We start from the raw sequence: 12,646 nt of genomic DNA, 5'->3' as shown, positions 1-12,646 counted from the left end.
GCACTTGGGTGAGTCTGAGAAGGGTGTGCCTGACTGAATGCTGGAACATCGCTGACGCTTGTGGTCTCAACATCTCCCTGACTGGTGTGGTCACTTGCTTCGTTGGCAAGAATGGACTCGTGGCACAAGGAAAGATGTTCTTGTAGAAGCTCAGAGAATGATTTGTTGCTCTGTGCAGCAAGTCTTCGGAGTTCGTCTAAGAAACTGTGTGTGGCACTTCCAGCGGCTGGGGGCACATATACTTTTGCTAGGGCCTTCAAGTGATAAACATCTCTACTTGGGCTCGTATGAGTGTATGGAAGGAGTGGCCTAAGTGTGTCCATTGCGAAGGAACTCTTGAATTCAACGATCACATTTTTGTGGAATGTTGAATTAGGGTCATCAATACGAAGAACCCTGCTAATAGGACCATGTTGCTCTAGGTAGTTGGTCAGATCTGAATCTGCTTCAGTTTCAGTTAAACCGCTAACGAGGACTGAGTTAGCTATGTTAACTGTTTCACGCTCTACTATTTCCATGTTGACGGTTTCTGTTTTATCAGCTTAATTGACAAAGTACTCTAATTTGAATAATTATAGTAAGTTGGGTGGAAGCTTTTATTTAAGTGTCTTTTAGTGTTAACTGCTCCTGGCTGGCTCGCCAAGTTCTGTAGCGCCCCCTGGGGGTCGGCTGCAGGTATAAATTTAATCCCAAAGGATAGAGAGAGAAAATGGACCAGTCTAGGTTCGCTCGTGAAGCAGAAAGGATAAAGACACTCAATCTGACTTTAGAAATTTTCAGTAAATGTATTGACACTGTTAAAATAGAGGCAACTGATGTAGAAAGGTAAATAAAACAGTAGATAAAACAAAACAGAAAAATATAAGCAAGGTTTACAAATAAACAAATCAGGTAGTTACTCCCAAAAGTAAACAATCATAAAACAATATATTCACAAAAATATAGTTGGTTTTCCCTTTGTGGTATGTCTCAAGCTCTATTATATTCTAAAGGTTTCCTATTTTATAACTCAGTCCTGTGGAATAATTTTAGTACTTTAAGGATTACTATTATTTTAGGTTTAGTATTATTTAGTTATTATTAATGGTTATCTCGTTATCTTTCTTTTAGGTTTTGGTTTGACAATTAAGGTAAGTATAATTATTAAGGTAAGTATAATTATTAAGGTAAGTATAATTATTGATTAGAGGATTAATGTAAGTATTCACTTGTCTATTTCAATTGGTTAAGAGGTGAGTATTGAACCTGTAGTTATAATTCTGGAATGTCACACACCAAGGTACCTTTTCTCCCAACACAATATAAAACCCAATAATTCACAAATTCACCCAAATAATAAAATAAAATAACAAAACAGTGCAATATTCAGTATTCAGTAGCTTATTAGAATTAAACCCACAGTATTTTCGATGTAAATCAATTCAGTTCAATTCACATTAAATGTGACTGGACGAAGCAAAGTCTGTTCTTTAAGTGTTTCAGTCCGTCCAAGAATCAGTTTATCGGTTTCTGTTCGTTATGCAGGTAACGCAGTGTAACTCACTTGGAACGAGGAGGAAAGAAAAAAAAGGTCCAACCGTAAAAAAAAACAGAAGGGATACTCAAGATTTAAGGCTCAGGTACGAAGTTCCTTTGGGCTGAGGCTCGCCATCGCGTCTCCTACTCAACTGGGCTCTCGTGACCAGGCGGCAGATTCTTATCAGCAGTGTATCCCAATCAAAACTGGCCTGTTCATATAAAACAGGGCTTTTAGTACTTAATATTTTACATTTTCTTAACTATTTACATTACCCTAAGGTTCACATTACTATAATTACAAATATAACATTCACAGATTCTGGATAAATACATCTCATATTACACCAGTACAACGTTACATCACAGTGGTAAACTCTCATCTAAACAGCAATTTAATACACTCAAAATGATCAGAACTAACTTAACCCACTGTTATCTTATTAGCTAAGCAATTATACCTTTAGTTACTAATATAATCTTAGTTAATACACCAGTTTTTTAAAACAAAACTCACCAAATCCGATCCGGAATCGTTTAGTTTCAGACTATCTGGCAACCAGCGGCGAAAACTCGGTTCCGCGCATGAGATGACTCCAAAAGTCCAATGCACTCGGCAGATTGGCAAGGCTAAACTAGCGTATTAGTTTCCCAGCTTTAACAAAAGCGGCTAATAGCTCCTGATCTGCGATATTCACTTGTTAGATCCAAAATTCTAAACGGCTCGCTCCGTCTCCTGGCTCAACCGCTGCGTCGCGATCCGGCTGGCTCAGCTTCCAACTCGTAAGTGCGAGCGATCTTTGTCACGTAGCTCTGGACTAATCTGCTTACTAACTTGTGATTGGTGGCATTTTTCCGCAGTGGGTGGCTCTGGACTAACTTACTTGATAACTTTTTAATTGGTCATATTTTTCCGCAGTGGGTGGTTAACTTGCTTTTTACTGGTGAGGTTGTGGCGTAGTGGGCGGTTCTTTGTACCGTCGCTGCCTTTCTAATAATACCATTATTTTATATTATATATATATTTTCTTTTTACGTTTCCTTATTTTTATTAGGTTATTTTCAGAGATAAGAACTGTTTTTTTTTTGAAATATCTAATTTTATTATTTCTATAATAATTCATTATCTTATGTTTAACTTATTAAATTCTTATAATCAGTGGTAATTATTAGGAATAATTTAACCTGGGTTACATCAGGGGGAGGTTCATTATTGCTCACGGAGACAGAGAGTATGAGCATGATTGCTCAAAATAAATGATAAAAATAAACAAAAAAGGTATAAAAAAGCTATACTGGTGTCAGGGAGACCTGATGGGTCACTGATGAGCCGCTTCTTGTTTTATCTTCGGCCTTCTGGTGTTTGATTACAGTGCTGAATATGCACTTGAATCAGGGGGAGGTTCATTATTGCTCACGGAGACAGAGAGTATGAGCATGATTGCTCAAAATAAATGATAAAAATAAACAAAAAAGGTATAAAAAAGCTATACTGGTGTCAGGGAGACTTTCTTCCTGTTTATTGGTGGCCAGGTAAACTGTGCATACACATAATCCTTTAATCTCTGATCCCTGATAACACATCGGGCTCTGGATCCGTATCTCACGCTGTCCTCATTTCCACCTGTCTGCAGAAGGGCAGGCTGCACTGACCAGAGAGTGTGGATAGCAATTAAATGGTGCAGAGAGGGCAGATGCATTGACAGTGGTTTAAAATATTCCTCCTAAAGTCTATATAGCTGATAATAGCGTCTAGCCATGGAACTGTTCATTTGGTTAACGGCTTGTCAGTATGGATTTTATTCTGCAAGAGGGACAAGAAAGGTTAATCAGATTACACTGCGAGGTTATCTCTGCGCTGTGATTGTGTAAGAGTAAGCCAGGCATTAGCATATCTGATGGTTACATATTAGCCCCTCTTTTGAATGCTACTGCCTATAGTTTATTTCCGATAATAGATCATAAAGGGTTCTTTCAGCCTTTTAGCAAGCAGATGCATTAATCGAGTAAAAAAAAACAACTTCTAGCTCTTCTAGTGTTCATCCCGCAGCCAGCAGATTTCCATTAGCAAGGCTGTTGCAACAAATTAGTGTCCTAATGGCTATATTACAGGACTCACCTCATACGAGTGTTTTGGTTCTACCTATGTTACTGTTATTCTGGCCGGTTGGTTCTACAGCCTGTTCTATCTGTATAAATCCGGCAGGTGTTGTGCCCTGCCGGTGACACAGGCCAGCCTGTACCTGTTCAGATATCGTGTTTAAAGAATACCATGTCCTTGCTCACAGAAGCTCTCTGACGTCACCTGAATCATCTGCAGTTCCATTCAAAATGTCCTTTGAATGCGTCTCTTTGAAGATTTGCGTTTGCGACATGTTGTCCCCTTCGCAGGAAGTAATTAAATCTAGGCCGTTATGAGGCCTTTCTGGTTGTCCTTGCATGTCTTCTGCCCAAAAATGGAAGTGAATATTTGCGGATGGGGTTGTAGGTGCCCCCACTGATTTGCACATTAAATCAACGCTCGACACCCCACTGTTTTACTGATCTTGGTGTGTCCTTGTAAAATTTAATATCCTGGAGCTCTGGGCTGTTTGTAGAGTTTTCAGTTGAGGTGGTAGAAAGTTCCACATTGAAAGTTCTCGACAAGAGAGTGCAAATGTTTCAAATTATATATTAAAAGTTAAGGTGCCAAGGAAGATCATAGAGACTATTTTATATTCAGATCTGTCGACCTGGAAGTTCTGAATCTGATTCTGATCTGAATATAAAATAGTGCTTTATATTTGAGGTTGACTTTACTTTAAAAATTACTTCAAACCATTATGCAAATATTGGTATTTCTCCTGTTTCCTAAGCTCCCCCAACAGTTGGGAACATGGATTTATGCTCTGAGCCATGCCCCAAGAAGGACACATTTTACACATGTTTTCTGGACAAGCTGGGAGATACAGAACTGTCTCTGAGGGGTTCATGGACATAGGGAATTGTGCTAAACTGAGAGAGATGCTGGAACTGTTGTCCTGCCCCCCGCACGTGATCACTTACAGTCATATGAAAAAGTTTGGGCACCCCTATTAATCTTAATCACAAACAGAGTCGCCTCAAAAGCACACCTCAGGCGACTCTGTTTGTGGCGTGCTTGCAGAAATGGCTTCTTTCGCATCACTCTCCCACACAGCTTCTCCTTGTGCAAAGTGCGCTGTATTGTTGACCGATGCACAGTGACACCATCTGCAGCAAGATGATGCTGCAGCTCTTTGGAGGTGGTCTGTGGATTGTCCTTGACTGTTCTCACCATTCTTCTTCTCTGCCTTTCTGATATTTTTCTTGGCCGGCCACTTCTGGGCTTAACAAGAACTGTCCCTGTGGTCTTCCATTTCCTTACTATGTTCCTCACAGTGGAAACTGACAGGTTAAATCTCTGAGACAACTTTTTGTATCCTTCCTCTGAACAACTATGTTGAACAATCTTTGTTTTTAGATCATTTGAGAGTTATTTTGATGAGCCCATGATGCCACTCTTCAGAGGAGATTCAAATAGGAGAACAACTTGCAATTGGCCACCTTAAATACCTTTTCTCATGACTGGGTACACCTGGCTATGAAGTTCAAAGCTCAATGAGTTTACCAAACCAATTTTGTGCTTCAGTATGTCAGTAAAAAGTAGTTAGGAGTATTCAAATCAATAAAATGATAAGGGTGCCCATACTTTTGCACCGGTCAAATTTTGGTTTAATGCATATTGCACATTTTCTGTTAGTACAATAAACCTCATTTCAATCCTGAAATATTACTGTGTCCATCAGTTATTAGATATATCAAACTGAAATGGCTGTTGCAAACACCCAAATATTTAGAACTAAAAATGATTAAGATTAATAGGGGTGCCCAAACTTTTTCATATGACTGTAGGTTTGTGGACGGTGGAGTGGGTGGGTGCCAGTGTTTCAGGGTGCCTCTGTGTCTATGTTACCTTCTGGCTCTCTCCCTTTAATTAGGCTGTTTTATTCAGATCTGCGGCAGTCAATATGCATTACACTCTGATAGTAATGGATATTGTCTGTCCTCCATAAATCCAGTCAAAATTAATTAATTCTTTTTTTCCGCCTTCCTCAGAGTTATTGACTGCCCACCTGTCCATCCTGAAACCTTCCTGAAGGCTGATGGAAGTCTCTGGAAGCTTGCCCTTCACCCACCACAGATCAGCTGCCCACTGCCCAGTTTATCCCACCTGCACCTGACTAGTTGCTCCCTCTCCACTATCGATTACATCAAAGTTTATATGAACTCCAGCTCTGAGGGAGTTTTTCCTTGCCTCCGTTGCTTACTGGGAATTGATGTCATATGTTTAATATTTTGTGTGATTCTCTGGGCTGCTACACATTTTTGTAAAGCTGTTTTGCAACAACATCGGTCATTAAAAAGTACTATATAAATTAATTTTAATTGATATGATAAGGTGCTATTTTAATTGTTACGGACAGTGGAGCATCACAGTAATTTTGAAACTTGTTTAAAGGTGCACATGAGACACAATAGTGCTTTAATCAGTATGTGGGATCTTAATTGTCCAGATCTTGTAAATGGTTGAAAGGCTTTTTTTTCATCTTGTCTTGTCTTGTCTTGTCTTTTCTTGTCTTCAAAGCATCCACTGTTCTGTGATGCCTGAAAAAAAAGCACAGAGATCAGAGTTTATTCGAAATACGATCACCAATTTAGAGTAAAATAGCACTAATGAAAGAAAATGTTAATCAAAAAATCGTTTATGACTTACATTTGACTCATAAACAACAACCGCTTCAAAACTCTTGTTCTATTGCATTAAAAAAAGTTTTTTTTTTTATTTCTAATTCATAATTCAAAAAGAAGCAATTGTCGTTAGATTCTGTGCTATTTTTCCTTATAACAACAGCTTCAAACTTATTGTTATGCTCCTCGGACATGCAATAGGGAAAATGAAATCTCTGTCATGGCCTCTTCTGACTTGGAAAAGTAACTTTAGTGCAGGGTGCAGCAGAACACCTACACACGCAACACAAACAGTCCTGCACAATGCTGCACAAGCCAAATCTTATCTGTATAAAATCCTAGAATACTTTTACATTACCATTTCAGTCCAGTTCATGCCTTCTTCACTTCATATGCTTGTTCTGTATCTCTCAGCTTGTCCAGAAATGCATGTGTAATCCCTTAGTGTACTTTAATGGAGTCTTAATGCATGATCCCACTTCCTGTATGTAGGGGAAGCACAAACAAGCCAAAGCAAGACAATACCATATCAATTATTACATAATTCTGATTTAATGATGATTATATAATTAGAATTAATTACTTAACATGCCCATAAATCCACACACACACACAGGGCAGCTGGTGATGTTTTTTTTTCTCTTTGCCATGATCAAATAATGCCATATTTCTAGAGCAGATTACCAGTGACCATTGCCTCCTTACTCATTGACTTTCTGCCCTATGGTGTAATAGCATACAAGCTGTGGGGCTGCACACATGGCAACAGGCTTTGCTGTGTTCCATCCTGGTCAAAAAAAAAAATTATCATAAAAAACTGTGTTGCCAAATATAGCCTTTCACATCACCCCTGCCTGGTATTTCACTCGTTAGCAGCGCAAGGAAAGCCAGATGGGTGGCCTACTTTTTTCTAACTCAAAATAGACCAAAGCCCAGAACTGTCCACTCACCCTGTGAAGATGTCACCACAGGCTAGCGACATCGTCCTCTTCACAAGTGACACCTCCACCATCTCCTCTAGTGGATGGGTGGAAGCGGCGTGTTCTGCTGCTCATTGTTTCCCAGCATTGTTTGCAGCACCGCCTGTCACAACCTCTTGCATGTCAGCGCACTTATGAACCTGTGCTTGTGGAGCTCCTGAAACCTTGACTAAAAGTCAACTTCTCCCTGAATCTAGGAGGTGAAGTCAGGTTGGATTAGGTGAACTTTTGAGGATAGGAGCATCGGTGTGGAGGCAGTAGACGATGTGACCGAGATCAGTCCACTTCTCTACTTTGATAGACATTAGTGAATCTTCGTGTTGCCACATTCTGTCGTCTCATGTTACTGAACTTCCTGACCTTCAGTTCTTTTGTCCCCTTTTCCCTCTTTTTTTTCACCAGGTCTCTCGCTGACTCTGATGATGATGAGTGAACAATTTTACTGGGAGAATCCATAATAACATAACGACTTAACGGACCATTAACATAATCAGGATGTATCTTCAGATATTAGGGAAACATGGTGAGGTTAAGCACTGACAGCTCTCATTAGCAGAGCTTTAGCCAGCTTTTTTTTTTACTGTGCAGTACCTTATAAAAAATCTGTGTGGGATTTAGTCTCCGAATCTGCTCATCTCCATTTCTCTATTCCCATTTCCACACTCAGGGCTGCCAGGTAGTACATAAACAGTGTGCTGCAGCCATGGAAACAGGCGAGCTGGCTATTTTTCTGCTGAATACGTAATCACTGAGCCTCAGTAAGGCTTGCTAACCATAGCTGGGCAATTTATTACCACCACTGGCATAGACGAGACAGACAATGAAACACTTAAACAATCCAGAATATGTTTTATATGTAATGTTTTAGATTCTTGCACTATTGCACTATTTTCTCAGTGTGTTCATTAGGTAGAGTCACCTGGAATAGTTTTCTCAGCGTCTTGAAGTTTCTGGAGGTGCTGAACAATTTTTACTGTTGCTTAGTTGGGTTAAGGTCAGGGGATTGTGGGGGACAAACATTGTTTTTTGTTTGCTAGGTAACTCCATATGTGTCCCTTAATAGTTTTCATGTATTTAATATTAATCTAGAGTGTAGTAATAAATTAAATGAAGAAAAACAAAAAATATGAAGGTGTGCCCAAACTTTTGACTGGTACTGCATATTACATACAGGAACAAGCAGAGAAGCAGATAATTTAAATATTGCTAAATGAAATATGTGAGTTTGTGATTAGATATATTTCTCCCTTTGATATATAGAATACATTTCATTTCCTTGACATAATTGGGAGTCTATTGATGTGATCATGCGTAAGTCTGATTCTATAAATAAAGGCGGGCCTAAATCAAGTGCATTTACTCATGACTGAACATTAGAGGGGCTGAAGTGAACCTTCAAAGGAAGTCTGGAAGCATGTAAAGTGGAGCAGTTTCTTTTCCCTACATCATACGTCTTTACATGTATGCAAATCGTCTAAGTAATGAAATCTACTTGGCCTTTTTTATCTTTTTTTTTATACAGCGCAGTCAGAAACTTTACTTTTCTATTGGAATGTGTTATTCTTAGCCACAAACAGAGACATACAGTACGCTATACAGTGCCCTAAAATGTATTACTCTTACAGATTACAAACAAAGTTTAATACTGTATCAGATAAAGACAACCTGAGAAAACCAGAGAGGAAAAAATCTATCAAAATCAGAGAATCCTGAAGGATTAATGTCCAGCCATCAGTTCGTGACTTTAAGCTCATGTGTACTTAGGTTCTGCAGCAAAATGCTGATCTAAAGCAACCCATAAAGTCCACTTCTGAATGGCTATAAAAAGCAAAAGGAAGGTTTTGGAGTGACCTAGTTGAAGTATGATTAAGATGTTGTAGCATAATCTTAAACAGACCATTTATGCTCTAATACCCTCTAATGTGACTAAATTAAAACAATTCTATAAAGAAGAGTGGGCCAAAAGAGAGACATCCTGCACAGAGATGTGAAAGTTTTTGTTGCCAAGGGGGACACATCCAAGTTATTAGGTTTAGTTACTTTTTCACACAGGGCCAGGTTCGTTTAGATAGATTTTTTTCCTTTAATAAATAAAATTATCATTGTGATTAAGAAGCCAAAACAAAAGAAATCTATAGAGGGTAAATACTATTTCACACTACTGTATATCGTCGCTGTCCAATGAAAAACACTTATCTCCAAAACAGCAACTTTACAGAAGAGAGAAAAAAAACTTTCAATGGAAATCAATGTAAAAAGAGTTTATTTCAGGTCATTTTGAAGAGTTCCTATTGGTCCGTTCATTTAGAAATTTTGGCACAGTGTACAGGACAGTTTATCTATTCAAATTATGTAGTAAACTAAAAATCGACCAAAAAGGAAATAAGTGTTTTTCATAGGACAGCGACGAAATACAACTAAGACATGCATTCAGCTAAATGCACACAAACACACAGCTTATTTAGCCCCTGCAAAAAAGAACTGTCAATAGAATAGGATGCTATAAAGCTATTATTATATATTAACCTATTGACACCATGCCTAATGCCAGGTGTAGACTAAGGGCGTTTTCACACCTGTAGTTCGTTTCTCTGGTCCGAATCAGTTAATGAGTTTGTTTACTTGGAGCGTTTTCTCGCTCTGTTCGGTCTGGTTTCACATAGGCATAAATGTAAACGCACCAAAATGTGCATCAATAAACCACGTGAGCAGCCTGTGTCCTCTGATTGGTCAGAGCTGTCTGACACGGGAGTACGTTAAATATAAATATACGAAAAAAGTAAATACAGCGAGAAGATTTTATGTTCCAGCGCAAATATCTGTGCTTTCACACTTTCAAACACAGTGTTTCTACGTGCAGCGTATTTATACATAATAAACAGAGTCACGTGGCTGTGAGCAGTGAATGCAGCGCAGACGGCGCGTGCATGGACACAGTGTTTGTTCACAGCTGTGGTCATTAGCGTTATCTGGCTAATATATCAGTTTAAACTGTGCTTGCTTTATCAGCAGTTTAGCTCAAATAAATGGCTTATATTTAATAGCTGGATCCGATCGAGACCGGATCACGTTCTCACCACAAACGAACCGCTCCAGAGTTTGTTTGGTACCGGACCGAGACCACCTCCTCTAGCTGGTCTCGGTCCGGTTCTTTTGATCCGCACCGAAGTGCGATTACTGTTTTCACACCTGCTCAATCGAACCACACTAAAGTTACAAACGGACCAGAGTTCGTTTTAACCTGACCAAATAGTGCTGGTGTGAAAACGCCCTAAAAGGGTATAAGGCCCCCAGGTCTGAGCTGTGGAGCAGTATTAAGAACTGTGTTTTCTGAAATTGAGTTAGAATGTCGAGTTTAAAAAAATCTTTACAGTTGAAAGTCTTTACTGTATCAGTAGATACAGTTACTACAACAAAAGTAGGATACATTCTGTTTTAGTACCCTTAATTTCAGTAGACCGAATGAATGAGCATGTGTCCCAATACTTTTGTCCTCAAATATGTATGTGTTGTATATATAGAATATATTTATATTTTGCAAAGAAATATTAGACCATAATGTTAAAATCTGTGCTAAAAACATTAAAAGACAGAGGATTACTAGCAGCCAGAATAAATCAGACTAAATATGGTGTGTTTTTTTTGGAAGACACAAACAGTACATACAACCATTCACACACACTTTAGAAGTTCAGATTTTCTGCTGCATACAGGAAAAAAAAAAAAAACCTCCTGTATAATTGTGGTCTGTCTCATCTTTTGTTGGCTGCCTGACAACAGGTAATTAATCTGCAAGTGGATCAAACTGTTCCACAGTGTTTAGGAGGTAATTGCTTTGTGCATTAGATAAACAGGATGTGATATAATTCATCTAAAAAAAAAAAAAACTTCTATCCATCCTTGGTGTTATGTTGCCTTGCTCACTGAAAGTGGGCCGGTTTTTAATAGATTGACATATGTGACATAAATGTGTAATTTGCGTAACCGTGCGAATCACAAAATATATACTGAATCTGACATTTTAATTCGAATTTAGATCACATTAATATGTGTTAATAAAATTCAATACATATCTGATATGTGGCAATGTGGCTTGGTCTGAAAATTCCAGATCAGAATTCATGCCACTTTTACATCATTTCAACTCAACATTCACTGAAGGAGAAAGAAAAATGGACAACAGCAGTAAGGGAGGTTTTCAGTGATGGAAAAATGAAATAACAGACTTAGGGTTGGGTGATATGGCCCGAAAATAATATTGCAATATTTCAGGTTATTTTTGCAATAGCAATAGTCTTTGACAATATATAAAAATATATATATATATATATATATATATATATATATATATATATATATGAAAATATTTCAATATTTTCAAAAATATACTACTGCAACAAAATATATTTGCATGTTTTATTTTACACAAGTATAATATAAATAAAAATATAAATATAAATAGTTTCAATCATTCAGCAGAAACCAAACATCTGTGAATGTTGTAAACAGTCATTTATAAATTCTAGTCTAGTTTTGTATGACATAATGATAATGTAACAAAACAAATAATTGAACAAATAAACTATATAATGCTATGTAGCAAAAAATCTACCTGAATACTAAAGTGCATAATATTTGATATACAGCTCTGGAAAAAAAGTTAGATCACTTAAAAATTATGAGTTTCTCTGATTTTTCCACATTAAAAACCTCTGGAATATAATCAAGAGACAGATGGATGTTCACAAGCCATCAACTAAACTGATCTGCTTGAATGTTTGCACCAGGAGTTGCATAAAGTTATCCAAAAGCAGTGTATAAGACTGGTGGAGGAGAACGTGCCAAGATAGAATAAAACAACAAAGTTCATTTTACTCAAACATTTACCTATAAATAGCTAAATCAGAGAAACTGATTCAGAAACTGAAGCGGTCTCTTATTTTTTTCCAGAGCTGTTTATAAATACATAGATAGAATATAAACTGCATAACATAAACCAAATAATAAATACCCTTAAAAATAATATACTTTTTTGAGACAGGAAACAGGTTTTATCATGATATGGACTTTTAAAATGTCATGTTATATTATATTGTTTAAGATATGATATTGCACACCCCTAAACGAAAGCCTCCATGTTTAAAGAGATGTCTAAAGAAATTTCTGAACTCTACCATGGGAGGACATGGTCGAAAAAAAAAAAAAAAAACTTTAAGTAAACCAAGAACGAAGGCCAAATAGGTGGCGGCCTTTTTACTGCAAGCTGGAATGCATTCTCGGTGAAAAGCCCAGCCTCTGTCACCCCTTGATAGCTCCTGTGATGGTGGTGAAAATAAAAATGAAACTTTACTTGAAGCACTGCTTTTTTTGCACATGCACATCAGTTTAGGAGCATGAACTGC

At 37.8% G+C, this 12,646-nt stretch overlaps 1 long non-coding RNA gene across 1 annotated transcript; it reads right to left on the bottom strand.

Annotated features, from left to right (window-relative positions):
- Positions 1–526: 526 nt before the first annotated feature.
- Positions 527–2,706, bottom strand: LOC125804587 (uncharacterized). Its single transcript, XR_007440704.1, has 2 exons — positions 2,033–2,706; positions 527–1,727 (listed from the first exon to the last, which is right to left on the bottom strand). It is a non-coding gene; the product is annotated as an uncharacterized LOC125804587 (long non-coding RNA).
- Positions 2,707–12,646: the final 9,940 nt, after the last annotated feature.

This window comes from Astyanax mexicanus, chromosome 9, assembly GCF_023375975.1.
Source record: "Astyanax mexicanus isolate ESR-SI-001 chromosome 9, AstMex3_surface, whole genome shotgun sequence".
Lineage (NCBI taxonomy): Eukaryota > Metazoa > Chordata > Actinopteri > Characiformes > Acestrorhamphidae > Astyanax > Astyanax mexicanus.
Note: the sequence above shows the minus strand (reverse complement) of the source record. Positions and strands in the feature narration are given on the sequence as shown.